The sequence below is a fragment of the Equus caballus genome, chromosome 22 (assembly GCF_041296265.1).
Source record: "Equus caballus isolate H_3958 breed thoroughbred chromosome 22, TB-T2T, whole genome shotgun sequence".
NCBI classification, from domain to species: domain Eukaryota; kingdom Metazoa; phylum Chordata; class Mammalia; order Perissodactyla; family Equidae; genus Equus; species Equus caballus.
Genome location: NC_091705.1, coordinates 33,254,458 through 33,281,041, shown reverse-complemented (window position 1 = coordinate 33,281,041; position 26,584 = coordinate 33,254,458). Strand labels below are relative to the sequence as shown.

Here is a 26,584-nt window from a genome sequence, read left to right as displayed (position 1 = left end):
TCCTGCAACAAGGGGAGAGGCAGGAGATGATGCCAGAAAGATAGCCAGGGCCCAGATCCTGGAGAGCCTTAGGCCATTGTTAAAACTTTGGATTTTAAGCCCAATGAGAAGGGAGCAGGGCTGGATCGCTCTGGCTTCTGGGTGGAGCACCGTGACCAGTTATTCCCAAAGTGTAGACCTCTGACCAGCAGCATCAGCATCACCTAGAAACTTGTGAGGAATGCAGAATCTTAGGTCCCACACTACACCTCCTAAATCAGAAACTCTGGGGGTGGGATGCAGCAATCTGTGCTTTAACAAACCCTCCAGGTGGTATTGATGCATGCTAGAGTTTGAGACCTACACTATAGCCGGGTGCTCTCACTCCCTTTTATCCCTCCCAAGTCAGGGTCACCGTCTTCCCTGAAGGTTAAAGTGTTACTTTTCGTCATGCATCTCAATGCTATTAGCTTCCTGAAGGACTGTAAGAGAGTTCCCACGGTGAGATTTTCACAGGCCGCGGCATCCACATGTGCTGGGACTCACACACCGTACCACAAATGATTAATCTCCATTCTAAAATCCTACATGTGCATTCTTAAAGCCAACGGTGATTACATCACTCTCTTCACCAAAGGTTTGCTTCTCCCTCAACAGTTTTATCAAACATATCTCCATGTTGGTAATCTTTTCTGTTGGATGATTTCCTCCATCTGTTTGAAATGTAGCAAAAAGAACATTTTGTAACACAGCATAAAGGTTATATACTTTATATGTAACTGGTATGAATTGTTCCGTGGTACCAAATCGAAATCATATTAATTATGGCTGTGTCCCTGAAACTTTTGCCTTCCTTTGAAGTTATAAAATAATGCCAGGGCTTGGGCAACCTTATGTGGCCATAATGAAGTGAAGACCCAGACCCTTCCCCAGGATTTCTCAATTGCATGTTTAAGAGTAACCAAGTATAGAGTTAATGCAGCCTAATATTATTCAAATCATCAATCAACTCTGTTAATTTCACAAGTACCGAATTTTTAGGGACATAGTCAGTATTAACTCAAGAACTTTCCTTAAAGCCAAAGGAAGAATCCTCACAGTCTAGTAGTTAGTAATTAGTTTTTTGACTTGTATATAACTGCATTGTATGCAAATCCTTAAGAATCCATGTGGATACTCAGCTTCCGGAATTCTTAGTGATGATCTTCAAGCTCACAATTCACAGGTATTGTTCAGCATGTATTTTGAGCTCCATTTGGATCTTGTTCTAGTAACTAGATCTAGAATTCAGGATCCATTTCTGAAAGTTGGACTTTTATTTGGTCTTAATCAAAATGTAAAACAAAACACAAAACTTCCAGATAGAGAAGTTACTAATTTGATGTGTAATTCCAGAATCCCACCATTTCCCAAAATAAGAATTATTACTGTGATGTTGGTTCAAATATAATCATCTAGGCATATTTCTTTTTTTTTTTTTTTATTAATGTTATGATAGATTACAACCTTGTGAGATTTCAGTTGTACATTTTTGTTAGTCATGTTGTGGGTACACCACTTCCCCCTCCGTACCCTCCCCCCACCCCCCCTTTTCCCTGGTAACCACCGATCAGATCTCCTTCTCAATATACTAATTTCCACCTATGAGTGGAGTCATATAGAGTTCGTCTTTCTCTGACTGACTTATTTCGCTTAACATAATGCTCTCGAGGTCCATCCACGTTGTTGTGAATGGGCCAATTTCGTCTTTTTTTATGGCTGAGTAGTATTCCATTGTGTATATATACCACATCTTCTTTATCCAATCATCAGTTTCTGGGCATGTAGGCTGGTTCCACGTCTTGGCTATTGTAAATAATGCTGCGATGAACATAGGGGTGCAACGGACCCTTGAGATATCTGATATCAGGTTCTTAGGATAGATACCCAGTAATGGGATGGCTGGGTCATAGGGTATTTCTATTTTTAACTTTTTGAGAAATCTCCATACTGTTTTCCATAGTGGCTGTACCAGTTTGCATTCCCACCAACAGTGTATGAGGGTTCCTCTTTCTCCACAACCTCTCCAACATTTGTCGTTCTTGGTTTTGGATGTTTTTGCCAATCTAACGGGGGTAAGGTGATATCTTAGTGTAGTTTTGATTTGCATTTCCCTGATGATTAGCGATGATGAACATCTTTTCATGTGTCTATTGGCCATATTCATATCTTCTTTTGAGAAATGTCTGTTCATGTCCTCTGCCCATTTTTTGATTGGGTTGTTTGTTTTTTTTGTTGTTAAGCCGTGTGAGTTCTTTGTATATTATGGAGATTAACCCTTTGTCGGATAAGTGGCTTGTGAATATTTTTTCCCAATTAGTGAGCTGTTTTTTTGTTTCAATCCTGTTGTCCCTTGCCTTGAAGAAGCTCTTTAGTCTGATGAAGTCCCATTTGTTTATTCTTTCTATTGTTTCCCTCAACTGAGGAGTTACAGTGTCCGAAAAGATTCTTTTGAAACTGATGTCAAAGAGTGTACTGCCTATATTCTCTTCCAAAAGACTTATTGTCTCAGGCCTAATCTTTAGGTCTTTGATCCATTTTGAGTTTATTTTGGTGTGTGGTGAAAAAGAATGGTCAATTTTCAATCTTTTGCATGTGGCTGTCCAGTTTTCCCAGCACCATTTGTTGAAGAGACTTTCTTTTCTCCATTGTAGGCCCTCTGCTCCTTTGTCGAAGATTAGCTGTCCGTAGATGTGTGGTTTTATCTCTGGGCTTTCAATTCTGTTCCATTGATCTGTGGACCTGTTTTTGTACCAGTACCATGCTGTTTTGATCACTGTAGCTTTGTAGTATGTTTTGAAATCGGGGATTGTGATTCCGCCGGCTTTGTTTTTCTTGCTCAGGATTGCTTTAGCAATTCGCGGTCTTTTGTTCCCCCATATGAATTTTAGGATTGTTTGTTCAATTTCTGTGAAGAATGTTCTTGGGATTCTGATTGGGATAGCATTGAATCTGTATATTGCTTTAGGTAGTATGGACATTTTAACTATGTTTATTCTTCCAGTCCACGTGCAAGGAATGTTTTTCCATCTCTTTATGTCATCGCCTATTTCTTTCAAGAAAGTCTTGTAGTTTTCATTGTATAGATCCTTCACTTCCTTGGTTAAGTTTATCCCAAGGTATTTTATTCTTTTCGTTGCGATTGTGAATGGGATAGAGTTCTTGAGTTCTTTTTCTGTTAGTTTATTGTTAGTGTATAGAAATGCTACTGATTTATGCACGTTAATTTTATACCCTGCTACTTTGCTGTAGTTGTTGATTATTTCTAATAGTTTTTCTGTGGATTCTTTGGGGTTTTCTATGTATAAGATCATGTCGTCTGCAAACAACGAGAGTTTTACTTCTTCGTTACCTATTTGGATTCCTTTTATTTCTTTTTCCTGCCGAATTGCTCTGGCCAGCACCTCCAGTACTATGTTGAATAGGAGTGGTGAAAGTGGGCACTCTTGTCTTGTTCCTGTCCTCAAAGGGATGGCTTTCAGCTTTTGTCCATTGAGTATGATGTTGGCTGTGGGTCTATCATATATGGCCTTTATTATGTTGAGGTACTTTCCTTCTATACCCATTTTACTGAGGGTTTTTATCATAAATGGGTGTTGGATCTTGTCGAATGCTTTCTCTGCATCTATTGAGATGATCATGTGGTTTTTGTTTTTCATTTTGTTGATGTAGTGTATCACGTTGATTGACTTGCGGATGTTGAACCATCCCTGTGTCCCTGGTATAAATCCCACTTGATCATGGTGTATAATCTTTTTGATGTATTGCTGTAATCGGTTTGCCAGAATTTTGTTGAGGATTTTTGCATCTATGTTCATCAGTGATATCGGCCTGTAGTTCTCCTTCTTTGTGTTGTCCTTGTCAGGTTTGGGGATCAGAGTGATGTTGGCTTCATAGAATGTGTTAGGGAGTTCTCCATCTTTCTCAATTTTCTGGAACAGTTTGAGGAGAATAGGTATTAAGTCTTCTTTGAATGTTTGGTAGAATTCTCCAGAGAAGCCGTCTGGTCCTGGACTCTTGTTTTTGGGGAGGTTTTTGATTACCGTTTCTATTTCCTTACTTGTGATTGGTCTATTCAGATTCTCCATTTCTTCCTGATTCAGTTTGGGGAGATTGTAGGAGTCTAGGAATTTGTCCATTTCTTCCAGGTTGTTCAATTTGTTGGCATATAGTTTTTCATAGTATTCTCTTATGATCTCTTGTATTTCATTGGTATCTGTTGTGATTTCTTCTCTGTCATTCCTGATTTTATTAATTTGCGATTTCTCTAGGCATATTTCTAAACATATCTGTTATTCTTGTTGCAAGCAATACTAGCAACAAAAATAATAACAATGTTTCAAGGATTATAAGTTTGTATAATTGCACATCAGAGGAAAATATGGATATCAAAGCCTCTTAAATATTAAGATGCAGCATATTGTTGCCTATTACGTTTTAATTCCTTGTTTATGAATTTCAGAATAGAATATATCCATTTTTTCATAATTCTACCCTTTTGTTCATAGATTTCAGGAATAAAATTAACCATGGCATGGAATTTAAAGTGTTTCTTGATACTGAAATTCTCTATGCTATAAAGTGGTTATTTCAAATTGTATTTACATGCTTATCATCTCTCATCTGGGGACACATGTATGTACGTGTTTTCAATATGCTTCTAAGTGTAACTTTCCAAAGTTGATAATCATCCGTTCATTCATACTGAGGCTTTTTCTTCTTCTGAATTGGTTCCTTGAGTGAGAGTCTCATCACTCATCATGGCTAAGTTAGGGAGGCCAAGGGCACGAGACCATTTTCAGATGCCACTTGCCAAGGTAAGCAAAGCTTGAGTCACTCAGAGAGTACCCCTGTTATTGAACTCTGCCCATGGTTGTTTCCATGGTCTTAAAGTCCATGAGCAGCACTCCTGAGAGCCACCACATACATCGTGTCATATGGTCATTGTGAATTCACTTAGACCTGAATGGTAAGTGCTTTCCAATCTCTAGTACTCTTTGTTTTCGTGTCACCTGCCCAACAAGTATTTCTATTTCTTTCCCTGTACACACACCTTTACATAAAGATTTGTGGATAACTAATGTAGGTTTTCAAATTAAAGATCACTGAATGAATTAAGTTTTGAAAACTAAGGAACTTTTCAAATTGTCTTTACAATCTGAAGCAAGCAACACCGGAGCTGAGAATTAGTGAATGAATTATTACCATGTTATCCTCATGCCCATTCAGCTGCTCGATGGGGACCTGGAGTCACGCCTATTTCCAACTACCCCTCCCACGGTGAGAGGGTAGTATGTGGCTCTTTCCCCTCCCCCTAGTCTTGGGTGTTGTATTAGTTTTTTTATTGCTGCTGTAACAAATTACCACAAATTTAGTGGCTTAAAACAACACAAATTTATTATCTTATGGTTACAAATTGTTTGTCTTCTGACCTTTTGGAGGTCAGAAGTCTGCAGTGGGTTTCACTGGGCTAAAATCAAAGTGTTGATCCAGCTGTGCTCCTTATAGAGGTTCCAGGAGAGAATCCTTTCCCCTTGGCTTTTTCGGTTTCCAGAGGCCGCCTACATTCCTTGGTTCATGGTCCCTTCCTCCATCTTCAAAGCCAGCAGTAGAATATCTTCGAATCTCTCTCACACTCTAACTCTCCCATCTCCTTTTAATGATAAGGACTTCTATGATTACATTGGCCCACCCAGCTAATTCAGGATAATATCTCCATCTCAAATCCTATCACATCTGCAAAGTCCCTTTTGGCATATAAGGTAACAAATTCACAGGTTCTGGGGATTGGAATGAGGACATCCTTTGTGGGGTGGCATTATTAAGCCTATCACAGCTGAGACTCTGTATAAGCTGTGGAATCCAGTGCCAAGAGCACCTATTTTTCTGGTAGTGCAGGTGCTCAGCAGTGGCTGTTTTGAATCATGCCTGGTTTCCCATGTCCTTTGGATCCTTGGTCTATGGCCAGGCCAGTTTCCATGTCATGACTCCTGCCCTGTTCTAGATTCTAGCCTCTCCCTGTTCTTTAGAGCTGATGTGTCAATCTTAAGTCATGGCTAGCTTCTTAAGCTGCTTACTTTGTGCAAGGCCCCTTTGCACTCAAGAGTACCAAATGAAGCATCCTAGAGCCCCAGAAAAATTGAGCTCTACAAGTCTTGGAGGAACACCCAGAACGTATCCCTCACACATGGCAACATTAGAAAACACTTTAAAACAAGCAATTGTTAGGGCATCATGATAGCAAAAGCTGTTTGAAACTGGATCCCATTGTGTGGAAATTTCCCTTTCCATTCAGCCACATCTTCCCCCTATCTTCTTCTGTCTCACAAGGTACTCAATAGCACTCACCTGCTTGGATGTGCCAAAGCTACTTTGTAGTATCTCTCCTTAGAATGTCATAATTGCTTTAACTTCTATTCTGCCTAGCATACCATAAATGCAGTCAACTGATCTATGCATTCTTTGACAACTATAGTTCCATTTGCTTTATTTAGAAACAAATGTAATTACTTAAACTGGAGAAGACAGAACTACTTTTGCAGCAAAGTCAAAACATGTATCAACACTCATCTCTATAATTATTTCACCAGGAAAAAAAATCCTCACTGGCTTTTCTCAATAATGAAAAGGGTCTTCAACCGTGGTTGGCTACTTACTAAGTAATATATGTTGGTTTTATTCTCATGACCATAAACCTAGCTTGGCCGGCTCACCCTAAGTGTCCAGGAGTCATGCCGATGAAGTTCGAATACTTCAATTGTATGGCATGTCCTTGAAGAATGTAGCCTTTTGAAGCAGATGGGTCTGAGTTTGAATCTTTCACTGCTACTTTCTTGCTAAGTGTTAATAAGCAAGATCAGAAGTGGCAAACTCTTCTGTAAAGGCCTGGGCACTAAATATTTTAGGTTTTGTGGACCACATGGTCTCTGTTGTAACTACTCAACTCTGCTAAAATTGTAGCATAAGTAAAAAATGGGCATGGTTGTGTTCCAGTTAAACTTTATTTGCAAAAGTAGGTTGGATTTGACCCATCGGCCATATTTTGCTGACTCTTGAGCAAAATACTCAACCTCTTAAACTTTAATGATATTAAATGAATATTGAGTACTGATTTTCAGGATACTGTTAAAATTTAATAAAATAATGTATATTAAGTGTTTAGAAAGTACCTGCCACAAAGAATATGGTCAATATACCTTTGGATGGGTGGATGAGTAGATGAATGGATGGATGGATGGATGGATGGATGGATGAATGGATGGATGGATGGATGGATGGATGAGTGGATGGATGGATGGGTGAATGGGTGGGTGAATTCATGGGTGAATGGAAAGGATGAGAAGGAAGAAAAAAAAAGAGGGAGGGAGTAGCCATATTGAAACTAAATATATTGAATAATAATTTGCCAATTTCTGGGAGACAGTTCTCCCTAGCTATAGGGATAATAGGCCGAATGGGGCTAATTGAGCGGGTAAATCATGTCTTGGCACGTGCAGCAGAGCAACTGTGCTAAACAGGCAAGCTATAGAGGCTTGTGCCACCACAATAAAAAAGCTGTTATTCCCTTTTCTAGTGATCTTCCTTATCCCATCCAGGAACTCTTTTCTGTGAGAGTTAGAGCCATCCCACCTTCCCTCAGCTCCTGCATTACTTCCCTCGACGAGTCTAGGAAGATTATTAAAGTTCTAGATGTGGAGGCTCCAGGGGTGCCTGTGTTCTGCCCCTATGGCGCTCCCATTTGCCTTTCTTCTCCATGCTGAGTGTCTTGGTGCTATCCAAATGATTTGGGAGCCGTGGTGGCTCCTAGGTCTTAGAATTCTTATATCTGTTTCTGCAAATGACTGACTTGTTCTCTCATGGTCCCCTCAGGCAATCTGGTGGATGGAACCTTGCCCGTGTAGTATACACGTGTTCAAGAAAAGACAACCCTCCACGATATTTAAGCAAATACAAAGATGTCCCCCTTTCATTATTAATCACCCCTGAAAACAAATCAAAGACATTTAAACTTGAACTTCTGGCTTTAAATTTTGTCTCTGAAACACACTGTCCCAGCTTGTAATTACCATGTTGGTGGAGACATTAAAAAAAAAGAAAAGACAAAAAGCAAATAAATAAAACTACCCCACAACACCAAAACTAGGACCTTTCTTCCAATAATAGACAGTGGAATTATTTTTGTTGAAACCTGAGCAGATCAGGACCCAAATATAGGTAAAAAGACCCTTGGTCTTACCCTACTTTCTAATTCTTAATTCAGAAACATGTGGTCTATTCAAACGAGAAAACTGAGGGTCTCTACCACGTGAGCGTTGTTTTTTATGATTAAACACTATAAAAATGGATCCAGAGCTTTATGAGAATTTGAGAATGAAGAAAAAGAAAACTATAGTAAAAATTTGAGGCTTAATCTTCAGAATCTCATAGACATGCCAGGTCATCCAGAGCTTTGGTTCAAACAGTATGGTCATCATTCAGACAAAAAAAAAAAAAAAAAAAAACAAGATGAAAAGGATGCAGAGGTTGGTGAGTGCTGGGCAGGAGGTGTGTGCAAGTTCAAAGGGAGCGCAGAGCAGAGACTTCTCACCCAAGATTGAAAGTAAGGAGAAACGTTTGAAAAAAATGAGGGTACCACCTATCAGAGTTGCTTAATGCAGTGACCATATGACCCATAATTTCCAAGACAGCTCTGACTTTCCATAGCTTTTTTGCTTAAACCAGCTAATCCCCAAAATGTGTAAAAGTAATTTAATTTTTAGACCATTTTGCTCTTTTGTTTTTTCATGTTCGGCTTAGAAATGTGGTCCCTGGGAACATGAAGACCTAAACTTTAGACTCATGCTATTAGCTCATGTCTGACAATGTTGAGCACCAAGAGAGCCAGTATTGCATTTCCCACAAGACAGAACTTTTAATCCAGCTCAGAATGGAGCAGGTAGCCAATATTTGTGATGAGTGCTCAAGGTAGACATGTCTATCGTAAATCAACACATTTTAGTATACCATGGTTCTTCCTTATGAGCTTCAATGATTATCAATCAATACTTGTTTCTCAGTTGACTCTCTCTTTCTCCCATGTAGTGGTAATTGATATTGTGCCCATAGCCACTCGCTGCTTCTAATAATGCTCTGACAATTATAGGCTGACCCATCACTTGGGTTTCTAGACTTCTTTTCACTCTAGCATTCTGAGATTGAGATGTGGCACAGCCACACCTACCTGTGGGGTTGAGGGTGAGTAGAGAATGGGAGGGGACGTAGGAGAGGGAAAAGAGAGACTGAAAGCAGCCGCCCAAATGAAAACGCAGGATGCTATACTTTTACTACCAGATTTAATTTCACAGAAAGAATGAAAGCAAAACAAAAAATCATTCTGGGAAAGCATCGGGCATGTTTCAAGTGCCAGGAACTGAGCCAAAGGCTTTGTGTGTTTTATTTCATTTCATATTCACCTATCTTATCATTTCTTTATTCATTCTCTCTCTCTCTACTCTCTAACAAATTAGATATTTTTAAATCTCTAGTTTGTGAATAGTAAGAATGTGCCTCAGAGAAATTAAGGATCTTCTCCAGGGCCACAGAGCTATTAAGAGTTAGTCTAGACCTTATAGTAAGGACTTTCAGCTCCAGAACTCAAGTCCTTTCCTGTACACCCTGGTCCCTTCCATCTTATTACAATTTAATGGGCCTCCCCTTTTTGTGGTTATCTGGGGGAGCCACTGTGTCAATGTTCACCTTCTTACCCTTTTGAAAGAAAAATGCTTAACGGTGTGTGTTAAAGAGAATTCTCTGACTCTGTCTCCTTTTCACTTTGGCTGCCAGGAAGCTTCAAGTCAAATTGGAAACTTGACTGTGGTACCTGTGTACAACCTGTGGTCAGCACATGGTGTCCTTCTTGCCTTGGGAGTCATGGCCACCCTTATGCTCATCCTGATTCTTTGCTCTTGTTTACATTTCACCATTGTTGTATTGTGTTCTTTTTGCAGGCTGTCTCAGATCCTTTGTGGAATATGGTGGTGAATGAATGAATGAACGACTAACCAAATACCAAACGTGTTATGCGTGTACCGCTAAGGATTGTTGGTTCACTCAGATTTGGGCTTTCTGTCATATTTTTCTCTCCTCTCAAATCTGAGTTTCTGAACATCCATTGCCTTTCTTCTTTGTCTGCTTTTTTCAGAACATTTAGAACTGAGCTGGGGATGCAGATTCTAGCCTTCATTCTCATTTTGACTTAAGCAGTTCTGAAAAGTTGTGTTTTTTATACAGGTCTCTCAAAGTGCTCCTTGGTCCTAGCCTTTTACTAGATATTGCTTTTAAAAATCATTAGTTTTTTCAATAGTTGGAGCACCTCGATGAATGCATTGGGCTAGTTGCAATATTAATAACTCATGTCGTTCTAACCTTATGTTCCTGATAAAGGAATTCTCTCCTGTTTAAGGCTCCCAGATGAATAATGGCTGAGTGTTTCTATTGTCCTCTTAAAATGGAGATTACTGTATGTTGAATCACAACAGAACTACTTTTTGATAGGCTGTGAATAGCAGAAAGGCCCATCCTGTTATTCCAGGCAGGGCCCAGTGCGTGGATAATGGTGAGCCAATTATTATAAATAATGCCTTGTTTCCTCTTGGCCCCTGTACAGATTTCACAGAGCGGGATTCTATGAAAGGCTGGGAGATTAAATTAAAGGAGACAGTGTTAACACCAGCACCTAGCACAGTGCCTGGCACAGATCATGGCTTCATGCCAGTTGAATCATAATCTGAACTCAGCAGGGGTTATTTTTTTGTTTTGTTTTGCTTTGTTCTTTCCTTCATTTTTCCTTTGCTGTGGTAAGGGTTGCAGGCAGCTATCATTTCTCATTCAGGTCCACTCATGGGGCTGGTGAAGCTGAGCAAGGGCGTAAGCTCAGGGTACTTTGCAGAGCTCCTGGGAACCCAAACAGGTGAGCAGAATGCTGCTTGGTGAGCCTGGTTGCAGTAGAACCGAAGGAGGAAGAAAACAGAAAGGAACGTTCTAGCAGAGCAAATGGGGATGAGGTTAGTTTGAGAGAAGAGATAAGGCTGGGTGTGGGGACATCAGTGTAGCATTTAGAAGCTAGGAGGATCAGGGGCTTACTGCAATGTGGGTGTAGGAGCTGGCTAGGATGAGAGGTTCTGGAAGAAGCTCATGGATGAGATGAGTGTGCCAGAGGTTCTGCTGGCTAAAATGGCACTCTGCAAAAATTCTGATAACACAAAGGCCTAGCAGAATGAAGCCATGTTTTCCAGGCTCTCGTATGCTGATGGAAGAAACGCCAAATTCTTTTGCCAGCTCCTCCCATTCCATAGAGTTTAATTTTGAGGAAGTTTAGCCATTCTCCTCTCTGGGCCTCCCTATCCTTGTTTTCAAAATGAGAGGGTTGGAATACATGTTCTCTCAGATCCATGCCTTTGTGCTTTTTTGTTTTGTTTTCTTAATAACGATAGTACTCAGTCTTCTGGAAAAGCAGTTGATTTTTTTTCCTGGCTAACATACATCTTGAAGCCATGAGATTTTATGTTTCTAATCTTGTTTTTTATTTTGACATCTATTGCTCTACACCAACTTCTTTCTAATTCCTAGCTACTAGCAATTGTAATTCCATCCAGCAATGGAGTCGAGGACCAAGCTGAGTGGGCAGTGGGAAGGATAATTTAATATGGCTGCCTCACTTAAAGTGTGTGTCTATATAGAAAAAGCCATACCCACTCCAATGCTAGCATTACACAATTTGATGACATGTCCCTGATTTTCAGTGGACGGTCTCCATATGCCAGGGCGTTGGTGGAGGAAGAATGTATTTTCTAGAGTAGAAGCATATTCAAATTTAATTCATGTCAAGGAGTGCCCTGTCTTTTAAGATATAGGTGTACAGAAGGGGTAGCAAGGAGTTAGGGAAATTTGGATTTGAGCATACATTTTAAAGATCAAGTTATTCAGTTAACTTTCCCTTAACCCTCATTTCAGCTCTGCTTTTCTCTACCCTCTAAGGGGATCTTTGCCCCTCCTGAGTCCGTATCAGACCATTACTCTGTCTATTGCCTATTGGCTGTCCTTTTTCATGACTGCATTGGGTGTGGGTCATCCAAGGGGGGATGTAATATTAGGGAGGAATATGGACGTCTGGAATTCCAGAGAAAGAGGTGGACTGGAAGTTTAGACTTGAGAGTCATCAGGATAAAGGTGCTAATTTAATTCATAGTAATAGATGAGATCAGAAGGGGAGGAGAAAGACCTAGTACACAACATCAAGGAATACAGAACTTGAACATATGGGCAGAAGATGAGAGGCCAGCAAACTAAACCAAGAAGGAGAACTGGGAAGCTATAGGATCACTAAAAAGCCAAGGAATTGTGTATTTAAAGGAGGGAGTGGTCAATGGCATTCCACACTTGCTGAGTGGTCCCTAAGAGAAGGACTAAAAGAAACCCTTCATTTAGCAACAAAGGATCCGTGGCAGGAGAATTTGCAATGTATAATTGAGGTCAGAAGTCTGATGGAATGAGTTGAGGACAAGAAAAGTGGACATCATTTTATTTCACTCTTTCAGTAAATTGCCTGTGACATGGAGGGGAGGGTTGGGACAATAATGAGGAGAGAGATGGAGATAAGAGCTCTTTGTGCTGGGAAAGATCTGGACGTGTTTAAATACTGATGGGAAGAAGCCAGTGCAGAGGCGGAGGTTGAAGATAGAAGCAAGGAGAGTAATTGGCATGGATGAGGCCCCTGAGGAGGCTGGAGGGCAGGGGATCCAGAGCCCAGGAGGAGGAATGCTCTTTGCTCTATGACAGGGCAGGAGGGCAGAAGGGAATAAGGTAGAAAGAAGGGATACAAGGAAAGATAAAGGCTTCATGGCAGGTTGGTCAGAACATTCCTTTGAGATGGTCTCTTTTTGCTTCTATGAAGTTGGAGGTAAGATCATCTCATAAAGTCAGGGGAATAGAGAAGATTTCAGGAGCATAGTGAAAGTTTGTAAAAGCAGCAGTGGAGAATAGGAGGGGGAGGTGACCAGGGAGGTGGGCAGGGATCAGCTCAGCTGACAGTGGAGGGCATCCCGTCAGTCTGTGAGGTTGTGTAGTTTTCTGAAGCAGAGCTCAGCAGCCTGGTTGGGGCATGGTTGGTTGAGTTGATACACGGTGTGTATCAAAACTCATATGTTAAAGCGCAAACCCCCAGGGTATCAGAATGTGACCTTATTTGGAAATAGGGTCCTTGTGGATGCAATTAAGTTGAGTTCATAAGGGCTCTAATCCAATGCTACTGGTGTCCTTAGAAAAATGGGAAATTTAGACACACGCACACCAGGGGAACACCAGACCATGTGAAGATGAAGGCAGAGATCACAGTGATGCTGCTATAAGCCAAGGAAAGCCAAAGATTGCCGGCAAACCACCAGAAGCTAAAGGAGAGTCATGGAACAGATTCTTCTTGACAGTCCTCAGAAGGAAGCAACTCTGCAGACACCTTGATCTTGGACTTCTGACCTCCAGACAGTGAGACAATACATTTCTGTTGTTTACGACACCCAGTCTGTAGTACTTTGTTATGACAGCCCTAACACTAATACACAAGGGATAGAGTTATTTATTTATTTTTACCTTGTTTTGCCCTTCAAGTGGTTTTGAAAGACTTAGGGCAAACATTTTAAGAGCCAATTCTTAAAGCTTGATTGAAGAGATAGCTCAAGAAATCCAAGGTGGGGAGGGAAAGAAGCTAAAACAGGAGAGACTAAGGGATTTGGTGTTGAACTCTTCTTGCAGCTCCTACAGTTGTAACTGTGAGCAGCTCCTAAGATCTCAGTTTCTTGGAAAATATCAACCCTGTTCAGAATTTTCCTGTAAAGGTTAATCTTAGCCTCCAGGTTCTTGCTGATGTGAACACGGTGTTACTCCTTAAATTAGAACTGCAACTTAGATCAGAGCCAAGGTATTTGCAAATAATCGTTTCTTGTTAGGCATTGGCTTACCCTTCCATATGATAACCACAGATCGAATATATCCTCAGAGGGACGTTCAAGTCATCTGAGCTGTGTGAGTCTTCAAAGGATTTTATGACTAGTGTGGATTTAGTAGGCTCTTTGCCCCATGATTCAGCATTTCCTCGGTTCCAGCACTTGGGAAATTTGCTCATTAGCTTGGAGAGACAGCTTTTTAATGAAATAAGATGAGGGGGAAAGTGGGTTGTGGTTTCAAAAGCGTCTGTGATTAAAATCATATACACAGCTGCTGTTCAGTATGGTGTCACCCAGTGTGAATGAAAAAGTGCTCGCTGTCAGAAAACCATCGGGCTGTAAATTCTGTTTACTGTACGACTGGCCGCTTTCTGCCAAGTTTAAAGTTTTTGGAAGAGCACGTGAAAGACCACATTGGGCAAAACCAACGTTAAAAAAAGAAAATCTTATTTTAAAAAAATAACTTTTTTCTTCATTGAAGAAAATTTGGAAAATGTCTGAAAATAAATATCTTTGTAAAAAGCAGATAATCTCTTGAGTCTTAACATTTAGGGTGTCTAGCCATCTGGTCGTTTTCTCCCTAGGCATCCATATACATGCATACATTTACTATTTTGGAGTCGTACTGTAATACTGTTTTGAAACTTGCTTTAGTTAACACGGTATCCTGACCACATTCCCATGTCACGGAACTGCACGTTCCCATTATTGTAATTTATTTAACTAATCCCTTCTCTTTGGCAATTTAGGTTGATTCTAGATTTTTCTAGTACAGACGATTCAATGTACATTTTTCAATATATGATTTTTTTTTTAAAGCTCGAGGCTTCTGGGGATTGCATTAGAATCTGCTGAAGGTCAGCCAAGGGCACAGAGGGGTTTTGAAAGTTTGAAAACTAGTCACTAGCTGACTCCTTTGGGCTCTGAATGCGAGGTCCATTGGCAGGCAGGCACTGCCTGATTTTCACTCGCATGACATGGGGAAGTTTTTGGTACAAACAGGAAAGCACTCAGAGTTGGCTGCATGGAAAACAGGCTTAAACGCAAGGTGTGATTATGTCTAATAAAATGGGGGCCTCAGAGGCTGCCTTGCATCCTCTTTAATGAGTGAAGCCTGTGACTCACAGGAGAAGCGGGTGGGGACAGGGGTTCTTTTTTTTTTCCCTTCCATCCTCTCAGATTCCTCATGATGGAAAATTCATAAACCAGTCTCGGTGACAGTTGTGCAAAATGAAAAGCTCTGTGAATGTGTGGAGAATAGATTATCTGGACTGCTGTTAAGCGTTTGACAAATTGAGAGTTTTGTCATACATCCGAGAACAATGGAGGGAGAATAAGGGACGATGGGCATCATGTAAATGCAGCACACCTGACAGCTCCTCAGCATCATTTATCTTCCTGTGCCGTGGGAAGGGCGAGGAGGCAGGGGAGACGGGGGGAGGCGGGTAGTCCAGTGCCCTCCATGAGACTGGGTGGTGCATCCCATGACCAAGGTCCCATTGTAGGGTGTCTTTTAGGAGGTGCTAGGTTGTTTAGGGTCATGCTTATTATAATCTCTTGAACTAAAGGAAGATTTCCTGTGAGTCTGATTTGGGGGCCCCTGAAGCCACCAATGGGCCAGGCAAAATCTCATGTGCTTCCGGAGGTAGGAGAAATGGCTGCCGAGCTACCTGCAGCCTAGTGGAGCTGCATCTGGAAATGCACCCACACTGGAGTAGCACACCAGGCATGCTGATTTCTTTGCACCTGGGCTCCCACTCACGCTCAGTAGAAAGAGTACAGACGCCCAGAAGGAGACGGTCAGTCTCAGGGCGCAGTTGAGAGAGGACAGTTTGGATAGAATGTTCAGTTGCCTCGCTTCCTGAATATCTCAGCAATGAGTCCCATTTGGAGCACAAAGAGAAACCTGCAGATGGCTGTGGGGGTGGCAGCACTAGCCTGAGAGGGTTGGTGGGGCTACAGGGCAGTGGGAGGAACACTGGACAGACTTGGCAGCAAATCTTCACTCCCCTTTACCAGTGGTGCAACCTTTGGCAGAGAAGTGATTGACCTCTTTGAGCCTCAGTTTTGTGATCTATAAAATGGGATTGTGGTACCTGGTCTTGTAGTAATATGAAGATTAAATGAAATAATTTAAGAAAAGTGCCTGTCTACCTAGGATGGCTCTTATCAAAAAGACAGATAATAACAAGTGTTGGCAGGATGTGAATAACAAGGTGAGGATGTGGAGAAATTGGAACCCCTATAGACTGCTGGTATGAATTTTAAAATGGTGCAGCTACTTTGGAAAACAGTTTGGGAATTCCTCAAAAAGTTAAATGTAGAAGTACCATATGACCCAGCAATTCCACTTCTAAGTATATACCAAAGAGAAAGAAAAACATACGTCTACAGGAAAACTCGTACATGAATGTTCACAGCCACCTTATTCACAATGGCCCCAAAGGGGAAACAACCCACATGCCCATCAGCTGATAAATGAATAAGTAAAATGTGGTATATCTATACAAAGGACTACTACTTGGCAATAAAAAGGAATGAAATTTTGATCCATGCTACAACATGGATGAACCTGGAAAACATTATTCTAAGTGAAAAGAGTGAGTCACAGAAGACCGTACATTGAATGATTCCATTTACATGAAATGTCCAAATAGGCAAGTATGTAGACACAGAAAGTGGATTAGTGGTTGCCTGGGGCCAGGGGATTAGGAGGGAATAGGGGAGGTGGCTGCTAAAGTGTATGGGGTTTCTTTTGGGCATGATGAAAACATTCTAAAATTGATTGAGGTGATGGTTGCCCAACTCTGTGAATATACTAAAATTCATTGAATTGTACACTTTAAGTGGGTGAATTGTATAGTCTACTAATTATGTTTTAATAAAGGAGTTAACTCCCCCCACCCCCACCCCCAAGAAAGAAGAAAAGTGCCTGGTGTACAGCAGACAATTTCTTTAAACTATGTAAGCCCTTTCCTGTCTCACAGATTAGTTTAGGAAAGGTTGGCAGGGCCTCAGTCCTCAGCTTTTCAAGTTCGAATCTCCACTCTAAAATATCTGCTCTCCCGAAAGAGACACTGAGCCCTCATTTAAGTCAAAAGTGCTGGCCAGGGCTATACCCTTTGTGGAATCGTGTTCCAGAATATCTGGGGGTATTAGCTAAAACCCCAGTTTCTATTAATTGGATTCTCTTTAACACCTCCAGAGAGCTCTCTTATTTATCTGTTTCTACATGGAGTCTGCAGTACCATATTGCAAAAGAATCTGTTGGGAAAAGCTGTTGTTCTGGGGAAAGAAAGAAGTTCTTCCTGCTGTCTAACTCGGGTCTTCCTGCTGCAATTGAAGTCAGCTTCCCACAGCCTGTCTGAATCTTGGCGTCTGTTGAGGCTTGGATGCCTGGAGTCAAATGGAATAAGTGCCTCTTTGGAGAACAGCTCCTGGAGGCCACTGCACATTTGTCACATGTCAGTGGGATCTGCATATGGATGTGAAATGCATATTTAAAAATGTGCACACACTCGGCTGCACACGCATCCTGCTCTGAATGTGTTTATCCAATTGCCCATCACAGACCCGCCCTGAGAGGCTGGGCCAACTTGCTCACCTTTGCCTGCCAACCCACAGCCACCTCATCTGTAAACATCTCCTGGCCGCCCCTGCTCCTTTCCTGTATCCCTAGAGGGAGGACCACTGGAAGGTTCTGCTTTGCAGCGGGCTACCCGGCTCTAAAGACGGATTCCTTACCTGGGGAGAAAGAAACTGGTGGCTTCAGCTCCCGTAGCAGCCAGCAGCCGAGGAGCAGAGTGAGCACTGGATTTGGAGTCAGTATTCTCCTTTGTGAACAGCAGCTATGTCACTTAGCAGCCATGTGACTTTGGGTATAGCAAGTGATCTCCCTTGATCTTGGTTTCCTCAATGTTAAAATAAAAGCGTGGACCTTGGTTCCTCAAGGACCCTAAAATTTGGAGGACCCCTTACTCTGTTGCCTTAAAGGAATAAAAGTGGCATAATCCAGAGTACTGGAATGTTCTGAATTACCTCCCCCTTGGGGACTGGAGACAGGCATCTGCGACCACGATACTCAAACCCAGTTCTAAAATCCTATAGCAAACTCTGACATCTTTCCCTATGGCGGTTTTCAAACATGTCCCCAAATTCTTTGCCATTCCTTCCACCGAGAATTGGAGTCTCTGTTCCCTCGCCTGGAATCTGAGCAGGCCTGTGATTTCTCCTCCCCCTCGAGAAAAGCAGGAGTGATGTGACTTCTGAGGGTGCTCTTGGGACATTTGTTCCTTCTGAGATGTTCTTTCTCAGAACTGACCCTCTATGCAATGAGAAACCCAGATCACATGGAAAGGCCATGTGTTGGTGTTCCAGGTGACAGTCCCAGCTAAGCTGACCCTCAGCCAGCCCAGTCCAGTGCCAGACATGTGATTGAAGAAGTCTTACTGGAAATGCATTCCTCCAGCTCCACCTGCTCCAGCCCTCGGCCATCCACATCACCCCTGGCAGTTCCAGTCTCCCCAGTTGATGTCCCAGACATTGTAAGGCAGAGCAAGCCATCTCTGCTGGCTCTGCCCAAATTTCTGATGCACAGAATCCATGAGCATAATAAACTATTTATTGTTTTATCCCACTATGTTTTGGAATGTTTGCTATTGTTACGGACTGAACGCTTATGTCCCCAACCCAAATTCATATGTTAAAGCCCTAACCCTCATTGTGATAGCGTTTGGAGGTGGGACCTTTGGGAGGCAATTAGGTTTAGATGATGTGATGAGTCTGGGACCCCCTTGATGGGATTGGTACCCTTATAAGGAATGGAAGAGACACCAGAGATCTCTCTCCCTCTCTCTCTCTGTCTCTTCATGTGTAAGCACTGAGGAAAGGCTACACGAGCACCCAGTGAGCAGGCGGTCTTCTGAAAGCCAGGAAAAGAGTCCTCAGAAGAACCTGACCATGCTGGCACCTGATCTCAGACTTCCCCACCTACCAGAACTATGAGAAAATAAATGTTGATTGTTGAAGCCACCTAGCCTATGATATTTTGTTATAGCAGCCTGAACTGACTAAGACAGCTATACAGCAGTAGGAAGCTGAAATATACCCATTCTGAGCTCTGACATTCCACCTGGTCCATTGGTCACCCTGAGTGTGTTCTACAAAGTGTGAACTGGTCACTGCAGATACACCCCCAGGAGAGAAATCTTAGTTTCAAACAAGAGGCCACTATGAGGTGTCCTTTCTATGGCAAGAATTGGACCAAGTAAGAGAGAGAGAAAGAGAGTATGTGTGTGTGTGTCCAGTAGGCGTGGTGTGGGAAGAAGTTTAGGAGTGAAGACACAGAGCTCTCTGGGAAGACTGAAGCCCCAGCCTCCTCCCTCCGTCCCCAGCCTGTACTGTGCAAACAGCCCAGCACTGTTTATCCCCAGACAGAGTCTCTTTCCTCCCATTCTGCACCAAATCGAAGCTATTATCCAAGGACAATGGAAGAACTATGGTCCTTTTCACTCTGCAGCAGAGAGGCAAAGCTGACAACACGGGTATTTATATCATGCTTTGGCTTTCCAGAGGCCTCATGTTCATTAATGAATTAATCCTTCCTAACAACAGTCCCTTTATTAGGGTGACATCGTGATGCCTGTTCATCAAACAAGGGGACTGAGGTAGTGTCTAAGGCTGCTTATGATACATGGGCTCCCCAGCTGGGGCCATTGAGCACTAGCTCATTCCAGGGGCAGACGAGGCCATGAGATACCAAACACAGAGTTTGAGACTTGAGCCCAGAGTCTGGATGTGTGTCTACCCTCTGGGTATTCCTTGGACAGACAGCTTTACTGCTCTGAGTCTCAGTTTCTTCGTCTTTAAAATGGGCGGAGCTAGTAGTCCTACTAGGCCCTAAACTAGGGCATAGAGTTTCTGTGACAAGTGGGTGGCATGTGAAGATGCTCTGTGAACTGTGACACGTCATATTCATATTCATTGTCGTTGCTTCTGGGTCCAAGTGGAGATGCTACAATTAGCTATAGTTGGAGGGAGGATCAGCAGCTGTACCGGGAGTGAGAACCAGCAGGGCAGAATGAGGACCCCTCAACTTCTCCAGGACTGTGATGATGATGAAGACCCTGCAGCAAAAGCTAGCACCCACAGATCGCTCTCCGCCTCCCCATCCAAGCTCCCCTCTCCCTGCACTAACCCTAACCATAAAATCCACCCGCCCCCCATACCCGCACCTCCAGCACCCTCGTGCTCATCACCCTCACCTGCTGGCAATCTCAGTCATTCGGGGTTTATTTTATTTTGTTATTTTATTTTATTTTATTTCATTTTATTTTAGTGTGTTCAGGAAGCGTTTTATTGTCGCTCCACAAGTGTAAAAATTATCATTGATGAGTGATAAAAAATCCACAATTAAGATGACCTCCTGCATAGCCATGCTCAGCTTCTGAATCTTGGTTTTGGCGGACATAATGGTATATTTCTGTCCAGTCTAGACAGTGATCCCACTCACGGTTGTTGGCTCAGTTGAAACCACCAATTCTAAGATCTGGTCTTTACATAAATGTTGCTCAGAACTGCTGTCTCTTTTTCTTTCAATTTTGTGTGTGTGTGTGTGTGTGTGTGTGAGAAAATACCCATAACATAAAATTCATTATGTTAACCATTTTTTTTTAAAGATTTTATTTTTTTCCTTTTTCTCCTCAAAGCCCCCCAGTACATAGTTGTGTATTCTTCGTTGTGGGTTCTTCTAGTTGTGGCATGTGGGACGCTGCCTCAGCGTGGTCTGATGAGCAGTGCCATGTCCGCGCCCAGGATTCGAACTAACGAAACACTGGGCCGCCTGCTGCGGAGTGCGCGAACTTAACCACTCGGCCACGGGGCCAGCCCCTATATTAACCATTTTTAAGTGTACTGTGCAGTAGTAAGTACATTTCTATCGTTGTGCATCCAATCTCTGAAACTCTTTTCATCTTGCAAAACTGAAACCCTATACCCATGAAACAACAACTTCCTATTTCCTCCTCCCTCTGACCCGTTCTACTTTCTGCTTCTATGAATTTGACTGCTCAGGGTTCCTGATGTAAGTGGAATCATACATTATACGCCCTTTTATGTCTGGCTTATTTCACTTAGCATAATGTCCTCGTGGTTCATCCATGTTGTAACACGTGTCAGAATTGCTTTCCTTTTTAAGGCTGAATAATATTCCACTGTATGGATATACCACATTTTGCATATCCATTCATGTGTTGATGGACACTTGGGTTCCACCTTTTAGCTATAATGAATAATGCTGCTACAAACATGGGTGTAGTCAGGACCACTTGCAATTCAGGATGAGTGGCACCATCTAATGGAAGTGCAGTGGCAGCTGGACTCAGTGCTTCTCCGAAGCAGACATTCATCATGGTAGAAAAGGCAGAAATAACTCTGGGGTAATGTTCAAATGACTATGTACAGAAAACAAATTGATCACGTTGGATGTGAGCAGAAAGCCTCTTTTTTTTGTGATGTCGCTTGGCTTTTCACTTTAACAATGTTTCTCAATCTTTCAAAAATTACTGAGCCTCCTTTCCCTAGGACCCTTTTTAGCCATTTTTTCCTGACTCCCATGAACATTTATGTACTGTTATGTGTATCTGCACTTTATATAGTCACGTGCCGCGTAACAACGGACCACATATGTGACGGGGTCCCATAAGATTAGTATCATGTAGCCTAGGTGTGTAGCAGGCTACACCGTCTAGGTTTGTGTAAGCACACTCTATGATATTTGCACAATGACAAAGTTGCCTAACGACACATGTCTCAGAAGATATCCCTGTCATTAAGTGATGCATGACTGCCTATAGAAAAAGCAAGATTTTTTTTCACCCAAAGAACCAACTTTTGCCCCCTTGGGGTGCTCTGGTTCCCACTGAAAACACATGCTTTAGCCCACTGCTTTACACAGGGATGCTGAGGAGAAACAGCCACTTTGGGTTCCTTCAAAAGGTCTACTACTCCCATCCACCCTTTTTCTATTTGTTCTAGTTTTCTCTGTTTAGATGCAGTAGAACGGAGAGCAATGAACTAGTAACCTATCCAGTGCTGTCCCCTATGGTAGCCACTGGCCACCTGTGGCTCCTCAGACTTAAATTAAAATTAAATAAAACTAAAAATTTGGTTCTTGGTTGCACTAGGCACAATTCAAGGACTCAGTAGCCTGCTGTGGCTAGTGGTGACAGTGTGGGCCAACACAGGTCTAGAAGGTGCCCATCATCACAGGTGGTTTTGTTGGACAACACTTGAACAGGTGCCTCATCAGCCTGGTGATTGGAATGACCACAGATTCACTGACATCATATGTGTTGCACCAGCCTGGACACCACCGGGGGATCATCCTCTCCTGAGCTGTTTTAACTTTATAACAAAATCCACACAAATCTGTGAATGTTGCTCTTCTCCCTTCTAACTGCCTCCCCTTTTCCTTCACTGTATTGACGATGCTGCATCTAAAATCAGACAGACCTAGCAGGGATCCCAGCTCAAGTGCTATTTCTTAATCTTGGGCAAGTTACTTAGCTTCTTTGCGCATCAGTTTCATCTCTTGTAAAATGAGGATCATGCTTTCTATTTCACAGGCTTCTTGCATCTCTCTTGCATGTGCAATTCAATGAGAGAATGGATGTGAACGTATTTCATCAACCAAAGGCACTGTATGAATGGTATCCATCATTCCTCCAGGGCCTGGCACATAGCAGGTGCTCAACAAATGTTGGTTGGATTAGTGATGGTTGTTTTCTTTGCTGACATCTGTGAGCAGGCAGCAAGCCTGCAGCCTCCATATTTTTTCAATCCTGATTCTCTTGCCTCAGATTGGCTGTGCCAAGGTCTGTGTTCTGTAGGGCCACATCCCTACCACATCAGCCCTGTAGTTAGATGTCTGTGTGTGCGTGTCTCCCTGTAAGATTAGTCCAGGAGGACAGTTGTATTTCTCAGTGAGTGGAAGGAGTCCCTCAGGGATGTAGAGATATAAGGATAGGGTCACAAACAGTCAGGGAAAATCAGGAGCCTGAGAAGAGTCAGGGGGTTCGCAGCGTGGTCTAAGTCAATGCATCTCAAACTTTGGTGCACAAGAATCTCTGAGGAGCCTGTTGAATGCACACTCTGATTCCGTGGGTCTGGGGTGGAGCCTGAAATTCTGCCTTTCTAATAGATTCTCTGATGATGCTGTTGCTGACAGTCCACCAGCCACATTTTGAATGTCAAGGGTCCAAGGACCCACCTCCCATAGGCTCAGTGGGGATCTTGGTCACGTGGAGATTCTTGAGCACTGGACCACATCTATAGACTCAGACTCTCGGGCCAGGGTCCCAGAACCTGCACGATCAACATGTTTTCTGGGTGATTCTCATGCATCCTGTTACCTGAGAACCGCTGATCTGTGGACTGCAGTGGGAGTGTCTGAGCTCCTACTGGGGAGGAGAGAACCGCTTTCCTGGTGTCCACACACCTCCCCCAGCAGCACTGCAGTCGGGGCTTGTGCTGAGAGGTCAGTCTTTGCTCACACCCTTCTTTATGCCAGTTCTTGAAAGCCTCAACCTTTAAGTCGGTTGTTCACAAACTTCACCAGGAACATCCTTTGCTCCCAGGTCTGAAACATATTTGGATAAGATAGTGAGACATTTGCGAAAATTGAGGTTGAGAATCAATGGCCACGGCCGAGGTCTTAGCTCAGCCATGATTCCTCACCTAGCCCTTGACCTTTCTCTGGAGATGTCTGAGAAGTGAGCAAATTAACACCAGCGGGGAGGGACAGGGCCTGCAGACCTGCAGCTTCTCTCACTCAGGGGCTGGTGAGCAGAACTGGGCCTAGAAGGTCAGTGTCACCTAGCCCCATCTGGCTTTTGAATCTCGTTGCTGCCCCCAAGCCAGGGCAAAGAGCCCCCCACTGCAGGCTGTGTCCTGAGGGTCAGTCTCAGCCTGAGGCAGGAAGTGGCTGGAGCCCCACCGATGGGGGTGGATTCAGCCATGGGGCCCAGCTCTGACCATGAAACCCATCTTCACAGGCTCCAGGGTGCTGTAAATGAATTCTTTATTTTTTTTCAGCTTTATTGAGGTAAAATTGACAAATAAAATTGTGATGTATTTAAAGTGTACAAGAGGATGGTTTGATATGTGTACACGTTGTGAAAGGATGCCTTCCATCAACTTAATACATCTCCCACCTCATATATTTACCCTTTATTTTTTTTTTTTTTGGTGAGAACTCTCAAGTTCTACTCTCTTAGCAAATTTCCATTATATAATACCGTGTTATCAACTAGAGTCACCATGTTATACATTAGATCCTCAGATCTTGTTCATCTTTTTTTTTTTTTTTTGAGGAAGGTTAACCCTGAACTAACTACTGCCTATCCTCCTCTTTTTGCTGAGGAACACTGGCCCTGAGCTAACATCCATGCCCATCTTCCTCTACTTTATATGTGGGATGCCTACCACAGCATGGCGTGCCAAGTGGTACCATGTCTGCACCCGGGATGCGAACCAGCGAACCCCAGGCCGCCGAGAAGTGGAATGTGTGCACTTAACCACTGCACCACCAGGCCGGCCCCAACCTTGTTCATCTTATAACTGAAAGTTTGTACCCTTTGCCCAGCCTCTCCCTGTTTCTCCTACCCCCCAGCCCTTGGCAGCCACCATTCTGTTCTCTGTTTCTATGAGTTTGACTTAAAAAAATTTTTTTTTAAGATTGCACATATAAGTGAGTTCATGCACTATTTGTCTTCTTTGTCTGGCTTCTTTCACTTAGCATAATGCCCACTAGGTTCACTCATGTTGTTGAAAATGACAGGATTTCCTTCTTTTTAAAGGTGAAATAATATTCCATATATATATATATATATATATATATATATATATATATATATATGCATACATGTTTTCTTTATGCATTCATCCGTCAATAGACACTGGTTGTTTCCATACCTTACCTATTGTGAATAATGCTGCAACGAGTGTGGGAGTACTGCTGTCTCTTTGAGACAATGATTTTATTTCCTTTGCATAAATACCCAGAAGTGAGATTGCTGGTTGACATGGTAGTTCTATTTGTAATTTCTTGAAGAACCTCCATACTGTCTTCCGTAGTGGCTGTACCAGCTCACATTCCCACCAACAGTGCCCAAGGGCTGCCTTTTCTCCTCACATCCTCACCGACACTTGTTATTTTTTGTCTTTTTGATAATAGCCATTCTAACAGGTGAGGCGATATCTTATCGTGGTTTTGGTTTGCATTTTCCTGATGATTAGTGATGTTAGCACGTTTTCATATATTTGTTGGCCATTTGTATGTCTTCTTTGGAAAAATGTCTGTCCAGGTCCTTTGCCCATCTTTTGATTAGATTATTTGTTTTTTCTATTGAGTTGTATGAGTTCACTGGATTCTTAATGGACTCCTTAAGCCTCCATCTAGGCCTGTGCTTGCATGAGTCTCAGTTTCTGTAGCACTCAGGCGCCACCTCACTCCATGAGTTCTACTCCCATCCCTGCCTGCTCTGACCAACAGTGGCTCTGAGATGCTGTTTCTCTCTTGGCATTGACTGCCTTCTAGCTGGCCAACAGTCCCACAGCCTACGTCAGACACCCCTGCTGATAGCTTCCCCGCTGTGGACAATACAACCTCCCTTACCTAGGTTTCTTCTCAATGCCTGACATGGGAGCTTCCTTCTCAGCATGCGCCAAGCCAAAGAGGGGCCCAAGTCAACTGACCAAGCCCCCATTTTGTGCCACCAGCCACGGCAATGCAGGCCATGGCAGGTAGGGCATGATGCAGTCATGGAACTCAACAACTTCAGAGTAGGGAAAAGAGGTTTTGTCAAAGAGAGCCAACTCAGATGCTCATTGCTGGGAGAGAAAGAAGTGTGGGCACTCTTTCCCCTTCCATTCTCTTCCTCACCCCCTTTTCTTTCCAACAGGCATATCTTGAGGAGCTTCTGTATTCTAGAGGGCATGCATCCCTAGGCATCATCAGGGAGACTGGACTTTGTGACCTTTAAGTGCCCTTGTGTATCTGAGTATAAAAGATCCTTTATACTATGTGTGTGCTTCAGGGACAAGACGTTTCATCAATCAAGTGGCTGGAGGGGGGCCATGGGCAGAGCAGACCCTGTAGATGAAAAATAGGAGAAAGCCCAGGAAGAAGATGGATTTAAGTAATGACACCAGCTAAGGAAGAGCACAGGCAGAGGAGAGGTAGAGTTAAATGTTTTTGTTTTATTTTGGTTTTTGCTCAGTGTGTCTTAATTTTTCTGCAGCAACTTTGGCGTATGGAACTCTTGTACCCTTTTTGGCAGCCACGAAACTTGGGTGTTGATGAGTCGTGTAGGGAACAGAGAGTGGCCTGGCTTTCAGGATCTTGGGAGGGTTTATTGACCCTGATGGATGCCTGGACCAAGAAGACTTGGGGCTCAAGCATCTCCACCTAGCATCCTGGTAGATGTGTGCACAGGACAAATATGCTAATGAGAGAACCTCCTTCTAGCGTGTTCTGTTAAGACCTCCCCTTCTGCCACCATAGCCACCCACATTGGTGCTGGCTTAGAAAG

At 42.8% G+C, this 26,584-nt stretch overlaps 1 protein-coding gene across 17 annotated transcripts in view; it reads left to right on the top strand.

The window, feature by feature from the left end:
• PTPRT (protein tyrosine phosphatase receptor type T) overlaps positions 1 to 26,584 on the top strand; it is a 1,024,383-nt gene that overhangs the window by 500,731 nt on the left and 497,068 nt on the right. The gene's annotated exons all lie outside the window — the stretch shown is intronic.